This window comes from Bombina bombina, chromosome 11 (assembly GCF_027579735.1).
Source record: "Bombina bombina isolate aBomBom1 chromosome 11, aBomBom1.pri, whole genome shotgun sequence".
Taxonomy (NCBI): Eukaryota; Metazoa; Chordata; class Amphibia; order Anura; family Bombinatoridae; genus Bombina; species Bombina bombina.
In genome coordinates, this window is record NC_069509.1 from 128407820 (window position 1) to 128423206 (window position 15387).

A 15387-nucleotide genomic window follows, 5' to 3' on the forward strand; every position below is an offset into this window, starting at 1 on the left:
CTCTTGTGTTACTGCTGTACTGACTGTCTCAGTGTTTGCCCTCTTGTGTTACTGCTGTACTGACTGTCTCAGTTTTTTGCCCTCTTGTGTTACTGTACTGACTGTCCTCAGTGTTTGCCCTCTTGTGTTACTGTACTGACTGTCTCAGTGTTTGCCCTCTTGTGTTACTGCTGTACTGACTGTCTCAGTGTTTGCCCTCTTGTGTTACTGCTGTACTGACTGTCTCAGTGTTTGCCCTCTTGTGTTACTGCTGTACTGACTGTCTCAGTGTTTGCCCTCTTGTGTTACTGCTGTACTGACTGTCTCAGTAGTTTGTCCTCTTGTGTTACTGTACTGACTGTCTCAGTGTTTGCCCTCTTGTGTTACTGCTGTACTGACTGTCTCAGTGTTTGCCCTCTTGTGTTACTGCTGTACTGACTGTCTCAGTGTTTGTCCTCTTGTGTTACTGCTGTACTGACTGTCTCAGTGTTTGTCCTCTTGTGTTACTGTACTGACTGTCTCAGTGTTTGCTCTCTTGTGTTACTGGTGTACTGACTGTCTCAATGTTTGCCCTCTTGTGTTACTGTACTGACTGTCTCAGTGTTTGCCCTCTTGTGTTACTGTACTGACTGTCTCAGTGTTTGCCCTCTTGTGTTACTGTACTGACTGTCTCAGTGTTTGCCCTCTTGTGTTACTGTACTGACTGTCTCAGTGTTTGCCCTCTTGTGTTACTGCTGTACTGACTGTCTCAGTGTTTGCCCTCTTGTGTTACTGCTGCACTGACTGTCTCAGTGTTTGCCCTCTTGTGTTACTGCTGTACTGACTGTCTCAGTGTTTGCCCTCTTGTGTTACTGCTTTACTGACTGTCTCAGTGTTTGCCCTCTTGTGTTACTGCTGTACTGACTGTCTCAGTTTTTGCCCTCTTGTGTTACTGTACTGACTGTCTCAGTGTTTCCCTCTTGTGTTACTGTACTGACTGTCTCAGTGTTTGCCCTCTTGTGTTACTGCTGTACTGACTGTCTCAGTGTTTGCCCTCTTGTGTTACTGCTGTACTGACTGTCTCAGTGTTTGTCCTCTTGTGCTACTGTACTGACTATCTCATTTGTTTGCCCTCTTGTGTACTGCTGTACTGACTGTCTCAGTGTTTGCCCTGTTGTGTTACTGCACTGACTGTCTCAGTGTTTGCCCTCTTGTGCTACTGCTGCACTGACTGTCTCAGTGTTTGCCCTCTTTGTGTTACTGCTGTACTGACTGTCTCAGTGTTTGCCCTCTTGTGTTACTGCTGTACTGACTGTCTCAGTGTTTGCCCTCTTGTGTTACTGCTGTACTGACTGTCTCAGTTTTTGCCCTCTTGTGTTACTGTACTGACTGTCTCAGAGTTTGCCCTCTTGTGTTACTGTACTGACTGTCTCAGTGTTTGCCCTCTTGTGTTACTGCTGTACTGACTGTCTCAGTGTTTGCCCTCTTGTGTTACTGCTGTACTGACTGTCTCAGTGTTTGCCCTCTTGTGTTACTGCTGTACTGACTGTCTCAGTGTTTGTCCTCTTGTGTTACTGCTACTGACTGTCTCAGTGTTTGCCCTCTTGTGTTACTGCTGTACTGACTGTCTCACTGTTTGCCCTCTTGTGTTACTGCTGTACTGTCTGTCTCAGTGTTTGCCCTCTTGTGTTACTGCTGTACTGACTGTCTCAGTGTTTGTCCTCTTGTGTTACTGTACTGACTGTCTCAGTGTTTGCCCTCTTGTGTTACTGCTGTACTGACTGTCTCAGTGTTTGCCCTCTTGTGTTACTGCTGTACTGACTATCTCATTGTTTGCCCTCTTGTGTTACTGCTGTACTGACTGGTCTCAGTGTTTGCCCTCTTGTTTTATGCTGTACTGACTGTCTCAGTGTTTTGCCCTCTTGTGGTTACTGCTGCACTGACTGTCTCAGTGTTTGCCCTCTTGTGTTACTGCTGTACTGACTGTCTCAGTGTTTGCCCTCTTGTGTTACTGCTGTACTGACTGTCCTCAGTGTTTGCCCTCATGTGTTACTGCTGTACTGACTGTCTCATTGTTTGTCCTCTTGTGTTACTGTACTGACTATCTCATTGTTTGCCCTCTTGTGTTTACTGCTGTACTGACTGTCTCAGTGTTTGCCCTCTTGTGTTACTGCTGTACTGACTGTCTCAGTGTTGCCCTCTTGTGTTACAGCTGTACTGACTGTCTCAGTTTTTGCCCTTCTTGTGTTACTGTACTGACTGTCTCAGTGTTTGCCCTCTTGTGTTACTGTACTGACTGTCTCAGTGTTTGCCTCTTGTGTTACTGCTGTACTGACTGTCTCAGTGTTTGCCCTCTTGTGTTACTGCTGTACTGACTGTCTCAGTGTTTGTCCTCTTGTGCTACTGTACTGACTATCTCATTGTTTGCCCTCTTGTGTTACTGCTGTACTGACTGTCTCAGTGTTTGCCCTCTTGTGTTACTGCACTGACTGTCTCAGTGTTTGCCCTCTTGTGTTACTGCTGCACTGACTGTCTCAGTGTTTGCCCTCTTGTGTTACTGCTGTACTGACTGTCTCAGTGTTTGCCCTCTTGTGTTACTGCTGTACTGACTGTCTCAGTGTTTGCCCTCTTGTGTTACTGCTGTACTGACTGTCTCAGTTTTTGCCCTCTTGTGTTACTGTACTGACTGTCTCAGTGTTTGCCCTCTTGTGTTACTGTACTGACTGTCTCAGTGTTTGCCCTCTTGTGTTACTGCTGTACTGACTGTCTCAGTGTTTGCCCTCTTGTGTTACTGCTGTACTGACTGTCTCAGTGTTTGCCCTCTTGTGTTACTGCTGTACTGACTGTCTCAGTGTTTGCCATCTTGTGTTACTGCTGTACTGACTGTCTCAGTGTTTGCCCTCTTGTGTTACTGTACTGACTGTCTCAGTGTTTGCCCTCTTGTGTTCCTGCTGTACTGACTGTCTCAGTGTTTGCCCTCTTGTGTTACTGTGCTGACTGTCTCAGTGTTTGCCCTCTTGTGTTACTGCTGTACTGACTGTCTCAGTGTTTGCCCTCTTGTGTTACTGCACTGGCTGTCTCAATGTTTGCTTTCTTGTGTTACTGTACTGACTGTCTCAGTGTTTGCCCTCTTGTGTTACTGCTGTACTGACTGTCTCAGTGTTTGCCCTCTTGTGTTACTGTACTGACTGTCTCAATGTTTGCCCTCTTGTGTTACTGTACTCACTGTCTCAATATTTGCCCTCTTGTGTTACTGTACTGACTGTCTCAGTGTTTGCTCTCTTGTGTTACTGTACTGAATGTCTCAGTGTTTGCCCTCTTGTGTTACTGCTCTGACTGTGTCAGTGTTTGCTCTCTTGTGTTACTGTACCTACTGTCTCAATGTTTGCCCTCTTGTGTTACTGTACTGACTGTCTCAGTGTTTGCCCTCTTGTGTTACTGCACTGACTGTCTCAGTGTTTGCCCTCTTGTGTTACTGTACTGACTGTCTCAGTGTTTGTCCTCTTGTGTTACTGCTGTACTGACTGTCTGAGTGTTTACCCCCCTTGTGTTACTGCACTGACTCTCTCAGTGTTTGTCCTCTTGTGTTACTGTACTGACTGTCTCAGTGTTTCCCCTCTTGTGTTACTGTACTGACTGTCTCAGTGTTTACCCTCTTGTGTTACTGTACTGACTGTCTCAGTGTTTACCCTCTTGTGTTACTGTACTGATTGTCTCAGTGTTTGTCCTCTTGTGTTACTGCACTGACTGTCTCAGTGTTTGCCCTCTTGTGTTACTGCACTGACTGTCTCAGTGTTTGCCCTCTTGTGTTACTGTACTGACTGTCTCAGTGTTTACCCTCTTGTGTTACTGCACTGAAAGTCTCAGTGTTTGCCCTCTTGTGTTACTGTACTGACTGTCTCAATGTTTGTCCTCTTGTGTTACTGCACTGACTGTCTCAGTGTTTGCCCTCTTGTGTTACTGTACTGAATGTCTCAGTGTTTGCCCTCTTGTGTTACTGTACTGACTGTCTCAGTGTTTGCCCTCTTGTGTTACTGTACTGAATGTCTCAGTGTTTGCCCTCTTGTGTTACTGCACTGACTGTCTCAGTGTTTGCCCTCATGTGTTACTGTACTGACTGTCTCAGTGTTTGCCCTCTTGTGTTACTGTACTGACTGTCTCAGGGTTTACCCTCTTGTGTTACTGCTGTACTGACTGTCTCAGTGTTTGCCCTCTTGTGTTACTGTACTGACTGTCTCAGTGTTTGCTCTCTTGTGTTACTGGTGTACTGACTGTCTCAATGTTTGCCCTCTTGTGTTACTGTACTGACTGTCTCAGTGTTTGCCCTCTTGTGTTACTGTACTGACTGTCTCAGTGTTTGCCCTCTTGTGTTACTGTACTGACTGTCTCAGTGTTTGCCCTCTTGTGTTACTGTACTGACTGTCTCAGTGTTTGCCCTCTTGTGTTACTGCTTTACTGACTGTCTCAGTGTTTGCCCTCTTGTGTTACTGCTGTACTGACTGTCTCAGTTTTTGCCCTCTTGTGTTACTGTACTGACTGTCTCAGTGTTTCCCTCTTGTGTTACTGTACTGACTGTCTCAGTGTTTGCCCTCTTGTGTTACTGCTGTACTGACTGTCTCAGTGTTTGCCCTCTTGTGTTACTGCTGTACTGACTGTCTCAGTGTTTGTCCTCTTGTGCTACTGTACTGACTATCTCATTGTTTGCCCTCTTGTGTTACTGCTGTACTGACTGTCTCAGTGTTTGCCCTCTTGTGTTACTGCACTGACTGTCTCAGTGTTTGCCCTCTTGTGCTACTGCTGCACTGACTGTCTCAGTGTTTGCCCTCTTGTGTTACTGCTGTACTGACTGTCTCAGTGTTTGCCCTCTTGTGTTACTGCTGTACTGACTGTCTCAGTGTTTGCCCTCTTGTGTTACTGCTGTACTGACTGTCTCAGTTTTTGCCCTCTTGTGTTACTGTACTGACTGTCTCAGTGTTTGCCCTCTTGTGTTACTGTACTGACTGTCTCAGTGTTTGCCCTCTTGTGTTACTGCTGTACTGACTGTCTCAGTGTTTGCCCTCTTGTGTTACTGCTGTACTGACTGTCTCAGTGTTTGCCCTCTTGTGTTACTGCTGTACTGACTGTCTCAGTGTTTGTCCTCTTGTGTTACCTGTACTGACTGTCTCAGTGTTTGCCCTCTTGTGTTACTGCTGTACTGACTGTCTCACTGTTTGCCCTCTTGTGTTACTGCTGTACTGACTGTCTCAGTGTTTTGTCCTCTTGTGTTACTGCTGTACTGACTGTCTCAGTGTTCGCCCTCTTGTGTTACTGTACTGACTGTCTCAGTGTTTGCCCTCTTGTGTTACTGCTGTACTGACTGTCTCAGTGTTTGCCCTCTTGTGTTACTGCTGCACTGACTGTCTCAGTGTTTGCCCTCTTGTGTTACTGCTGTACTGACTGTCTCAGTGTTTGCCCTCTTGTGTTACTGCTGTACTGACTGTCTCAGTGTTTGCCCTCTTGTGTTACTGCTGTACTGACTGTCTCATTGTTTGTCCTCTTGTGTTACTGTACTGACTATCTCATTGTTTGCCCTCTTGTGTTACTGCTGTACTGACTGTCTCAGTGTTTGCCCTCTTGTGTTACTGCTGTACTGACTGTCTCAGTGTTTGCCCTCTTTGTGTTACTGCTGTACTGACGTGTCTCAGTTTTTGCCCTCTTGTGTTACTGTACTGACTGTCTCAGTGTTTGCCCTCTTGTGTTACTGTACTGACTGTCTCAGTGTTTGCCCTCTTGTGTTACTGCTGTACTGACTGTCTCAGTGTTTGCCCTCTTGTGTTACTGCTGTACTGACTGTCTCAGTGTTTGTCCTCTTGTGCTACTGTACTGACTATCTCATTGTTTGCCCTCTTGTGTTACTGCTGTACTGACTGTCTCAGTGTTTGCCCTCTTGTGTTACTGCACTGACTGTCTCAGTGTTTGCCCTCTTGTGTTACTGCTGCACTGACTGTCTCAGTGTTTGCCCTCTTGTGTTACTGCTGTACTGACTGTCTCAGTGTTTGCCCTCTTGTGTTTCTGCTGTACTGACTGTCTCAGTGTTTGCCCTCTTGTGTTACTGCTGTACTGACTGTCTCAGTGTTTGCCCTCTTGTGTTACTGCTGTACTGACTGTCTCAGTGTTTGCCCTCTTGTGTTACTGCTGTACTGACTGTCTCAGTGTTTGCCCTCTTGTGTTACTGCTGTACTGACTGTCTCAGTGTTTGCCCTCTTGTGTTTACTGCTGTACTGACTGTCTCAGTGTTTGCCCTCTTGTGTTACTGCTGTACTGACTGTCTCAGTGTTTGTCCTCTTGTGTTACTGTACTGACTGTCTCAGTGTTTGCCCTGCTTGTGTTACTGCTGTACTGACTGTCTCACTGTTTGCCCTCTTGTGTTACTGCTGTACTGACTGTCTCAGTGTTTGTCCTCTTGTGTTACTGCTGTACTGACTGTCTCAGTGTTTGTCCTCTTGTGTTACTGTACTGACTGTCTCAGTGTTTGCCCTCTTGTGTTACTGCTGTACTGACTGTCTCAGTGTTTGCCCTCTTGTGTTACTGCTGTACTGACTATCTCATTGTTTGCCCTCTTGTGTTACTGCTGTACTGACTGTCTCAGTGTTTGCCCTCTTGTGTTACTGCTGTACTGACTGTCTCAGTGTTTGCCCTCTTGTGTTACTGCTGCACTGACTGTCTCAGTGTTTGCCCTCTTGTGTTACTGTACTGACTGTCTCAGTTTTTGCCCTCTTGTGTTACTGTACTGACTGTCTCAGTGTTTGCCCTCTTGTGTTACTGTACTGACTGTCTCAGTGTTTGCCCTCTTGTGTTACTGCTGTACTGACTGTCTCAGTGTTTGCCCTCTTGTGTTACTGCTGTACTGTCTCAGTGTTTACCCGCTTGTGTTACTGCTGTACTGACTGTCTCAGTGTTTGCCCTCTTGTGTTACTGTACTGACTGTCTCAGTGTTTGCTCTCTTGTGTTACTGCTGTACTGACTGTCTCAGTGTTTGTCCTCTTGTGTTACTGCTGTACTGACTGTCTCAGTGTTTGTCCTCTTGTGTTACTGTACTGACTGTCTCAGTGTTTGCCCTCTTGTGTTACTGCTGTACTGACTATCTCATTGTTTGCCCTCTTGTGTTACTGCTGTACTGACTGTCTCAGTGTTTGCCCTCTTGTGTTACTGCTGTACTGACTGTCTCAGTGTTTGCCCTCTTGTGTTACTGCTGTACTGACTGTCTCAGTTTTTGCCCCCCTTGTGTTACTGTACTGACTGTCTCAGTGTTTGCCCTCTTGTGTTACTGTACTGACTGTCTCAGTGTTTGCCCTCATGTGTTACTGTACTGACTGTCTCAGTGTTTGACCTCTTTGTGTTACTGTACTGACTGTCTCAGTGTTTACCCTCTTGTGTTACTGCTGTACTGACTGTCTCAGTGTTTGCCCTCTTGTGTTACTGTACTGACTGTCTCAGTGTTTGCTCTCTTGTGTTACTGGTGTACTGACTGTCTCAATGTTTGCCCTCTTGTGTTACTGTACTGACTGTCTCAGTGTTTGTCCTCTTGTGTTACTGTACTGACTGTCTCAGTGTTTGCCCTCTTGTGTTACTGTACTGACTGTCTCAGTGTTTGCCCTCTTGTGTTACTGTACTGACTGTCTCAGTGTTTGCCCTCTTGTGTTACTGCTGTACTGACTGTCTCAGTTTTTTGCCCTCTTGTGTTACTGCTGCACTGACTGTCTCAGTGTTTGCCCTCTTGTGTTACTGCTGTACTGACTGTCTCAGTGTTTGCCCTCTTGTGTTACTGCTGTACTGACTGTCTCAGTGTTGCCCTCTTGTGTTACTGCTGTACTGACTGTCTCAGTTTTTGCCCTCTTGTGTTACTGTACTGACTGTCTCAGTGTTTCCCTCTTGTGTTACTGTACTGACTGTCTCAGTGTTTGCCCTCTTGTGTTACTGCTGTACTGACTGTCTCAGTGTTTGCCCTCTTGTGTTTCTGCTGTACTGACTGTCTCAGTGTTTGTCCTCTTGTTCTTCTGTACTGACTTTCTCATTGTTTGCCCTCTTGTGTTACTGCTGCACTGACTGTCTCAGTGTTTGCCCTCTTGTGTTACTGCACTGACTGTCTCAGTGTTTGCCCTCTTGTGCTACTGCTGCACTGACTGTCTCAGTGTTTGCCCTCTTGTGTTACTGCTGTACTGACTGTCTCAGTGTTTGCCCTCTTGTGTTACTGCTGTACTGACTGTCTCAGTGTTTGCCCTCTTGTGTTACTGCTGTACTGACTGTCTCAGTTTTTGCCCTCTTGTGTTACTGTACTGAACTGTCTCAGTGTTTGCCCTCTTGTGTTACTGTACTGACTGTCTCAGTGTTTGCCCTCTTGTGTTACTGCTGTACTGACTGTCTCAGTGTTTGCCCTCTTGTGTTACTGCTGTACTGACTGTCTCAGTGTTTGCCCTCTTGTGTTACTGCTGTACTGACTGTCTCAGTGTTTGTCCTCTTGTGTTACTGTACTGACTGTCTCAGTGTTTGCCCTCTTGTGTTACTGCTGTACTGACTGTCTCACTGTTTGCCCTCTTGTGTTACTGCTGTACTGACTGTCTCAGTGTTTGTCCTCTTGTGTTACTGCTGTACTGACTGTCTCAGTGTTTGTCCTCTTGTGTTACTGTACTGACTGTCTCAGTGTTTGCCCTCTTGTGTTACTGCTGTACTGACTGTCTCAGTGTTTGCCCTCTTGTGTTACTGCTGTACTGACTATCTCATTGTTTGCCCTCTTGTGTTACTGCTGTACTGACTGTCTCAGTGTTTGCCCTCTTGTGTTACTGCTGTACTGACTGTCTCAGTGTTTGCCCTCTTGTGTTACTGCTGTACTGACTGTCTCAGTGTTTGCCCTCTTGTGTTACTGCTGTACTGACTGTCCTCAGTGTTTGCCCTCTTGTGTTTCTGTACTGACTGTCTCAGTGTTTGCCCTCTTGTGTTACTGCTGTACTGACTGTCTCATTGTTTGTCCTCTTGTGTTACTGTACTGACTATCTCATTGTTTGCCCTCTTGTGTTACTGCTGTACTGACTGTCTCAGTGTTTGCCCTCTTGTGTTACTGCTGTACTGGACTGTCTCAGTGTTTGCCCTCTTGTGTTACTGCTGTACTGACTGTCTCAGTTTTTGCCCTCTTGTGTTACTGTACTGACTGTCTCAGTTTTTTGCCCTCTTGTGTTACTGTACTGACTGTCTCAGTGTTTGCCCTCTTGTGTTACTGCTGTACTGACTGTCTCAGTGTTTGCCCTCTTGTGTTACTGCTGTACTGACTGTCTCAGTGTTTGTCCTCTTGTGCTACTGTACTGACTATCTCATTGTTTGCCCTCTTGTGTTACTGCTGTACTGACTGTCTCAGTGTTTGCCCTCTTGTGTTACTGCACTGACTGTCTCAGTGTTTGCCCTCTTGTGTTACTGCTGCACTGACTGTCTCAGTGTTTGCCCTCTTGTGTTACTGCTGTACTGACTGTCTCAGTGTTTGCCCTCTTGTGTTACTGCTGTACTGACTGTCTCAGTGTTTGCCCTCTTGTGTTACTGCTGTACTGACTGTCTCAGTTTTTGCCCTCTTGTGTTACTGTACTGACTGTCTCAGTGTTTGCCCTCTTGTGTTACTGTACTGACTGTCTCAGTGTTTGCCCTCTTGTGTTACTGCTGTACTGACTGTCTCAGTGTTTGCCCTCTTGTGTTACTGCTGTACTGACTGGTCTCAGTGTTTGCCCTCTTGTGTTACTGCTGTACTGACTGTCTCAGTGTTTGTCCTCTTGTGTTACTGTACTGACTGTCTCAGTGTTTGCCCTCTTGTGTTACTGCTGTACTGACTGTCTCACTGTTTGCCCTCTTGTGTTACTGCTGTACTGGACTGTCTCAGTGTTTGTCCTCTTGTGTTACTGCTGTACTGACTGTCTCAGTGTTTGTCCTCTTGTGTTACTGTACTGACCTGTCTCAGTGTTTTGCCCTCTTGTGTTACTGCTGTACTGACTGTCTCAGGTGTTTGCCTCCTTGTTTACTGCTGTACTGACTATCTCATTGTTTGCCCTCTTGTGTTACTGCTGTACTGACTGTCTCAGTGTTTGCCCTCTTGTGTTACTGCTGTACTGACTGTCTCAGTGTTTGCCCTCTTGTGTTACTGCTGCACTGACTGTCTCAGTGTTTGCCCTCTTGTGTTACTGTACTGACTGTCTCAGTTTTTGCCCTCTTGTGTTACTGTACTGACTGTCTCAGTGTTTGCCCTCTTGTGTTACTGTACTGACTGTCTCAGTGTTTGCCCTCTTGTGTTACTGCTGTACTGACTGTCTCAGTGTTTGCCCTCTTGTGTTACTGCTGTACTGTCTCAGTGTTTACCCGCTTGTGTTACTGCTGTACTGACTGTCTCAGTGTTTGCCCTCTTGTGTTACTGCTGTACTGACTGTCTCAGTGTTTGCCCTCTTGTGTTACTGCTGTACTGACTGTCTCAGTGTTTGCCCTCTTGTGTTACTGCTGTACTGACTGTCTCAGTTTTTGCCCTCTTGTGTTACTGTACTGACTGTCTCAGTGTTTGCCCTCTTGTGTTACTGTACTGACTGTCTCAGTGTTTGCCCTCTTGTGTTACTGCTGTACTGACTGTCTCAGTGTTTGCCCTCTTGTGTTACTGCTGTACTGACTGTCTCAGTGTTTGCCCTCTTGTGTTACTGCTGTACTGACTGTCTCAGTGTTTGTCCTCATGTGTTACTGTACTGACTGTCTCAGTGTTTGCCCTCTTGTGTTACTGCTGTACTGACTGTCTCACTGTTTGCCCTCTTGTGTTACTGCTGTACTGACTGTCTCAGTGTTTGTCCTCTTGTGTTACTGCTGTACTGACTGTCTCAGTGTTTGTCCTCTTGTGTTACTGTACTGACTGTCTCAGTGTTTGCCCTCTTGTGTTACTGCTGTACTGACTGTCTCAGTGTTTGCCCTCTTGTGTTACTGCTGTACTGACTATCTCATTGTTTGCCCTCTTGTGTTACTGCTGTACTGACTGTCTCAGTGTTTGCCCTCTTGTGTTACTGCTGTACTGACTGTCTCAGTGTTTGCCCTCTTGTGTTACTGCTGCACTGACTGTCTCAGTGTTTGCCCTCTTGTGTTACTGTACTGACTGTCTCAGTGTTTGCCCTCTTGTGTTACTGTACTGACTGTCTCAGTTTTTGCCCTCTTGTGTTACTGTACTGACTGTCTCAGTGTTTGCCCTCTTGTGTTACTGTACTGACTGTCTCAGTGTTTGCCCTCTTGTGTTACTGCTGTACTGACTGTCTCAGTGTTTGCCCTCTTGTGTTACTGCTGTACTGACTGTCTCAGTGTTTGTCCTCTTGTGCTACTGTACTGACTATCTCATTGTTTGCCCTCTTGTGTTACTGCTGTACTGACTGTCTCAGTGTTTGCCCTCTTGTGTTACTGCACTGACTGTCTCAGTGTTTGCCCTCTTGTGTTACTGCTGCACTGACTGTCTCAGCGTTTGCCCTCTTGTGTTACTGCTGTACTGACTGTCTCAGTGTTTGCCCTCTTGTGTTACTGCTGTACTGACTGTCTCAGTGTTTTCCCTCTTGTGTTACTGCTGTACTGACTGTCTCAGTGTTTGCCCTCTTGTGTTACTGTACTGACTGTCTCAGTGTTTGCCCTCTTGTGTTACTGTACTGACTGTCTCAGTTTTTGCCCTCTTGTGTTACTGTACTGACTGTCTCAGTGTTTGCCCTCTTGTGTTACTGTACTGACTGTCTCAGTGTTTGCCCTCTTGTGTTACTGCTGTACTGACTGTCTCAGTGTTTGCCCTCTTGTGTTACTGCTGTACTGACTGTCTCAGTGTTTGTCCTCTTGTGCTACTGTACTGACTATCTCATTGTTTGCCCTCTTGTGTTACTGCTGTACTGACTGTCTCAGTGTTTGCCCTCTTGTGTTACTGCTGTACTGACTGTCTCAGTGTTTGCCCTCTTGTGTTACTGCTGCACTGACTGTCTCAGTGTTTGCCCTCTTGTGTTACTGCTGTACTGACTGTCTCAGTGTTTGCCCTCTTGTGTTACTGCTGTACTGACTGTCTCAGTGTTTGCCCTCTTGTGTTACTGCTGTACTGACTGTCTCAGTTTTTGCCCTCTTGTGTTACTGTACTGACTGTCTCAGTTTTTGCCCTCTTGTGTTACTGTACTGACTGTCTCAGTGTTTGCCCTCTTGTGTTACTGTACTGACTGTCTCAGTGTTTGCCCTCTTGTGTTACTGCTGTACTGACTGTCTCAGTGTTTGCCCTCTTGTGTTACTGCTGTACTGTCTCAGTGTTTGCCCTCTTGTGTTACTGCTGTACTGTCTCAGTGTTTACCCGCTTGTGTTACTGCTGTACTGACTGTCTCAGTGTTTGCCCTCTTGTGTTACTGTACTGACTGTCTCAGTGTTTGCTCTCTTGTGTTAATGCTGTACTGACTGTCTCAGTGTTTGTCCTCTTGTGTTACTGCTGTACTGACTGTCTCAGTGTTTGTCCTCTTGTGTTACTGTACTGACTGTCTCAGTGTTTGCCCTCTTGTGTTACTGCTGTACTGACTGTCTCAGTGTTTGCCCTCTTGTGTTACTGCTGTACTGACTATCTCATTGTTTGCCCTCTTGTGTTACTGCTGTACTGACTGTCTCAGTGTTTGCCCTCTTGTGTTACTGCTGTACTGACTGTCTCAGTGTTTGCCCTCTTGTGTTACTGCTGTACTGACTGTCTCAGTTTTTGCCCTCTTGTGTTACTGTACTGACTGTCTCAGTGTTTGCCCTCTTGTGTTACTGTACTGACTGTCTCAGTGTTTGCCCTCATGTGTTACTGTACTGACTGTCTCAGTGTTTGACCTCTTGTGTTACTGTACTGACTGTCTCAGTGTTTACCCTCTTGTGTTACTGCTGTACTGACTGTCTCAGTGTTTGCCCTCTTGTGTTACTGTACTGACTGTCTCAGTGTTTGCTCTCTTGTGTTACTGGTGTACTGACTGTCTCAATGTTTGCCCTCTTGTGTTACTGTACTGACTGTCTCAGTGTTTGCCCTCTTGTGTTACTGTACTGACTGTCTCAGTGTTTGCCCTCTTGTGTTACTGTACTGACTGTCTCAGTGTTTGCCCTCTTGTGTTACTGTACTGACTGTCTCAGTGTTTGCCCTCTTGTGTTACTGCTGTACTGACTGTCTCAGTGTTTGCCCTCTTGTGTTACTGCTGCACTGACTGTCTCAGTGTTTGCCCTCTTGTGTTACTGCTGTACTGACTGTCTCAGTGTTTGCCCTCTTGTGTTACTGCTTTACTGACTGTCTCAGTGTTTGCCCTCTTGTGTTACTGCTGTACTGACTGTCTCAGTTTTTGCCCTCTTGTGTTACTGTACTGACTGTCTCAGTGTTTCCCTCTTGTGTTACTGTACTGACTGTCTCAGTGTTTGCCCTCTTGTGTTACTGCTGTACTGACTGTCTCAGTGTTTGCCCTCTTGTGTTACTGCTGTACTGACTGTCTCAGTGTTTGTCCTCTTGTGCTACTGTACTGACTATCTCATTGTTTGCCCTCTTGTGTTACTGCTGTACTGACTGTCTCAGTGTTTGCCCTCTTGTGTTACTGCACTGACTGTCTCAGTGTTTGCCCTCTTGTGCTACTGCTGCACTGACTGTCTCAGTGTTTGCCCTCTTGTGTTACTGCTGTACTGACTGTCTCAGTGTTTGCCCTCTTGTGTTACTGCTGTACTGACTGTCTCAGTGTTTGCCCTCTTGTGTTACTGCTGTACTGACTGTCTCAGTTTTTGCCCTCTTGTGTTACTGTACTGACTGTCTCAGTGTTTGCCCTCTTGTGTTACTGTACTGACTGTCTCAGTGTTTGCCCTCTTGTGTTACTGCTGTACTGACTGTCTCAGTGTTTGCCCTCTTGTGTTACTGCTGTACTGACTGTCTCAGTGTTTGCCCTCTTGTGTTACTGCTGTACTGACTGTCTCAGTGTTTGTCCTCTTGTGTTACTGTACTGACTGTCTCAGTGTTTGCCCTCTTGTGTTACTGCTGTACTGACTGTCTCACTGTTTGCCCTCTTGTGTTACTGCTGTACTGACTGTCTCAGTGTTTGTCCTCTTGTGTTACTGCTGTACTGACTGTCTCAGTGTTTGTCCTCTTGTGTTACTGTACTGACTGTCTCAGTGTTTGCCCTCTTGTGTTACTGCTGTACTGACTGTCTCAGTGTTTGCCCTCTTGTGTTACTGCTGTACTGACTATCTCATTGTTTGCCCTCTTGTGTTACTGCTGTACTGACTGTCTCAGTGTTTGCCCTCTTGTGTTACTGCTGTACTGACTGTCTCAGTGTTTGCCCTCTTGTGTTACTGCTGCACTGACTGTCTCAGTGTTTGCCCTCTTGTGTTACTGCTGTACTGACTGTCTCAGTGTTTGCCCTCTTGTGTTACTGCTGTACTGACTGTCTCAGTGTTTGCCCTCTTGTGTTACTGCTGTACTGACTGTCTCATTGTTTGTCCTCTTGTGTTACTGTACTGACTATCTCATTGTTTGCCCTCTTGTGTTACTGCTGTACTGACTGTCTCAGTGTTTGCCCTCTTGTGTTACTGCTGTACTGACTGTCTCAGTGTTTGCCCTCTTGTGTTACTGCTGTACTGACTGTCTCAGTTTTTGCCCTCTTGTGTTACTGTACTGACTGTCTCAGTGTTTGCCCTCTTGTGTTACTGTACTGACTGTCTCAGTGTTTGCCCTCTTGTGTTACTGCTGTACTGACTGTCTCAGTGTTTGCCCTCTTGTGTTACTGCTGTACTGACTGTCTCAGTGTTTGTCCTCTTGTGCTACTGTACTGACTATCTCATTGTTTGCCCTCTTGTGTTACTGCTGTACTGACTGTCTCAGTGTTTGCCCTCTTGTGTTACTGCACTGACTGTCTCAGTGTTTGCCCTCTTGTGTTACTGCTGCACTGACTGTCTCAGTGTTTGCCCTCTTGTGTTACTGCTGTACTGACTGTCTCAGTGTTTGCCCTCTTGTGTTACTGCTGTACTGACTGTCTCAGTGTTTGCCCTCTTGTGTTACTGCTGTACTGACTGTCTCAGTTTTTGCCCTCTTGTGTTACTGTACTGACTGTCTCAGTGTTTGCCCTCTTGTGTTACTGTACTGACTGTCTCAGTGTTTGCCCTCTTGTGTTACTGCTGTACTGACTGTCTCAGTGTTTGCCCTCTTGTGTTACTGCTGTACTGACTGTCTCAGTGTTTGCCCTCTTGTGTTACTGCTGTACTGACTGTCTCAGTGTTTGTCCTCTTGTGTTACTGTACTGACTGTCTCAGTGTTTGCCCTCTTGTGTTACTGCTGTACTGACTGTCTCACTGTTTGCCCTCTTGTGTTACTGCTGTACTGACTGTCTCAGTGTTTGTCCTCTTGTGTTACTGCTGTACTGACTGTCTCAGTGTTTGTCC

General features: G+C 46.2%; 1 protein-coding gene across 1 annotated transcript in view; it reads right to left on the bottom strand.

The window, feature by feature from the left end:
• The window catches only part of LOC128641990 (major facilitator superfamily domain-containing protein 1), a 145673-nt gene that overhangs the window by 103659 nt on the left and 26627 nt on the right, over nucleotides 1–15387 (bottom strand). The window lies entirely within an intron of this gene.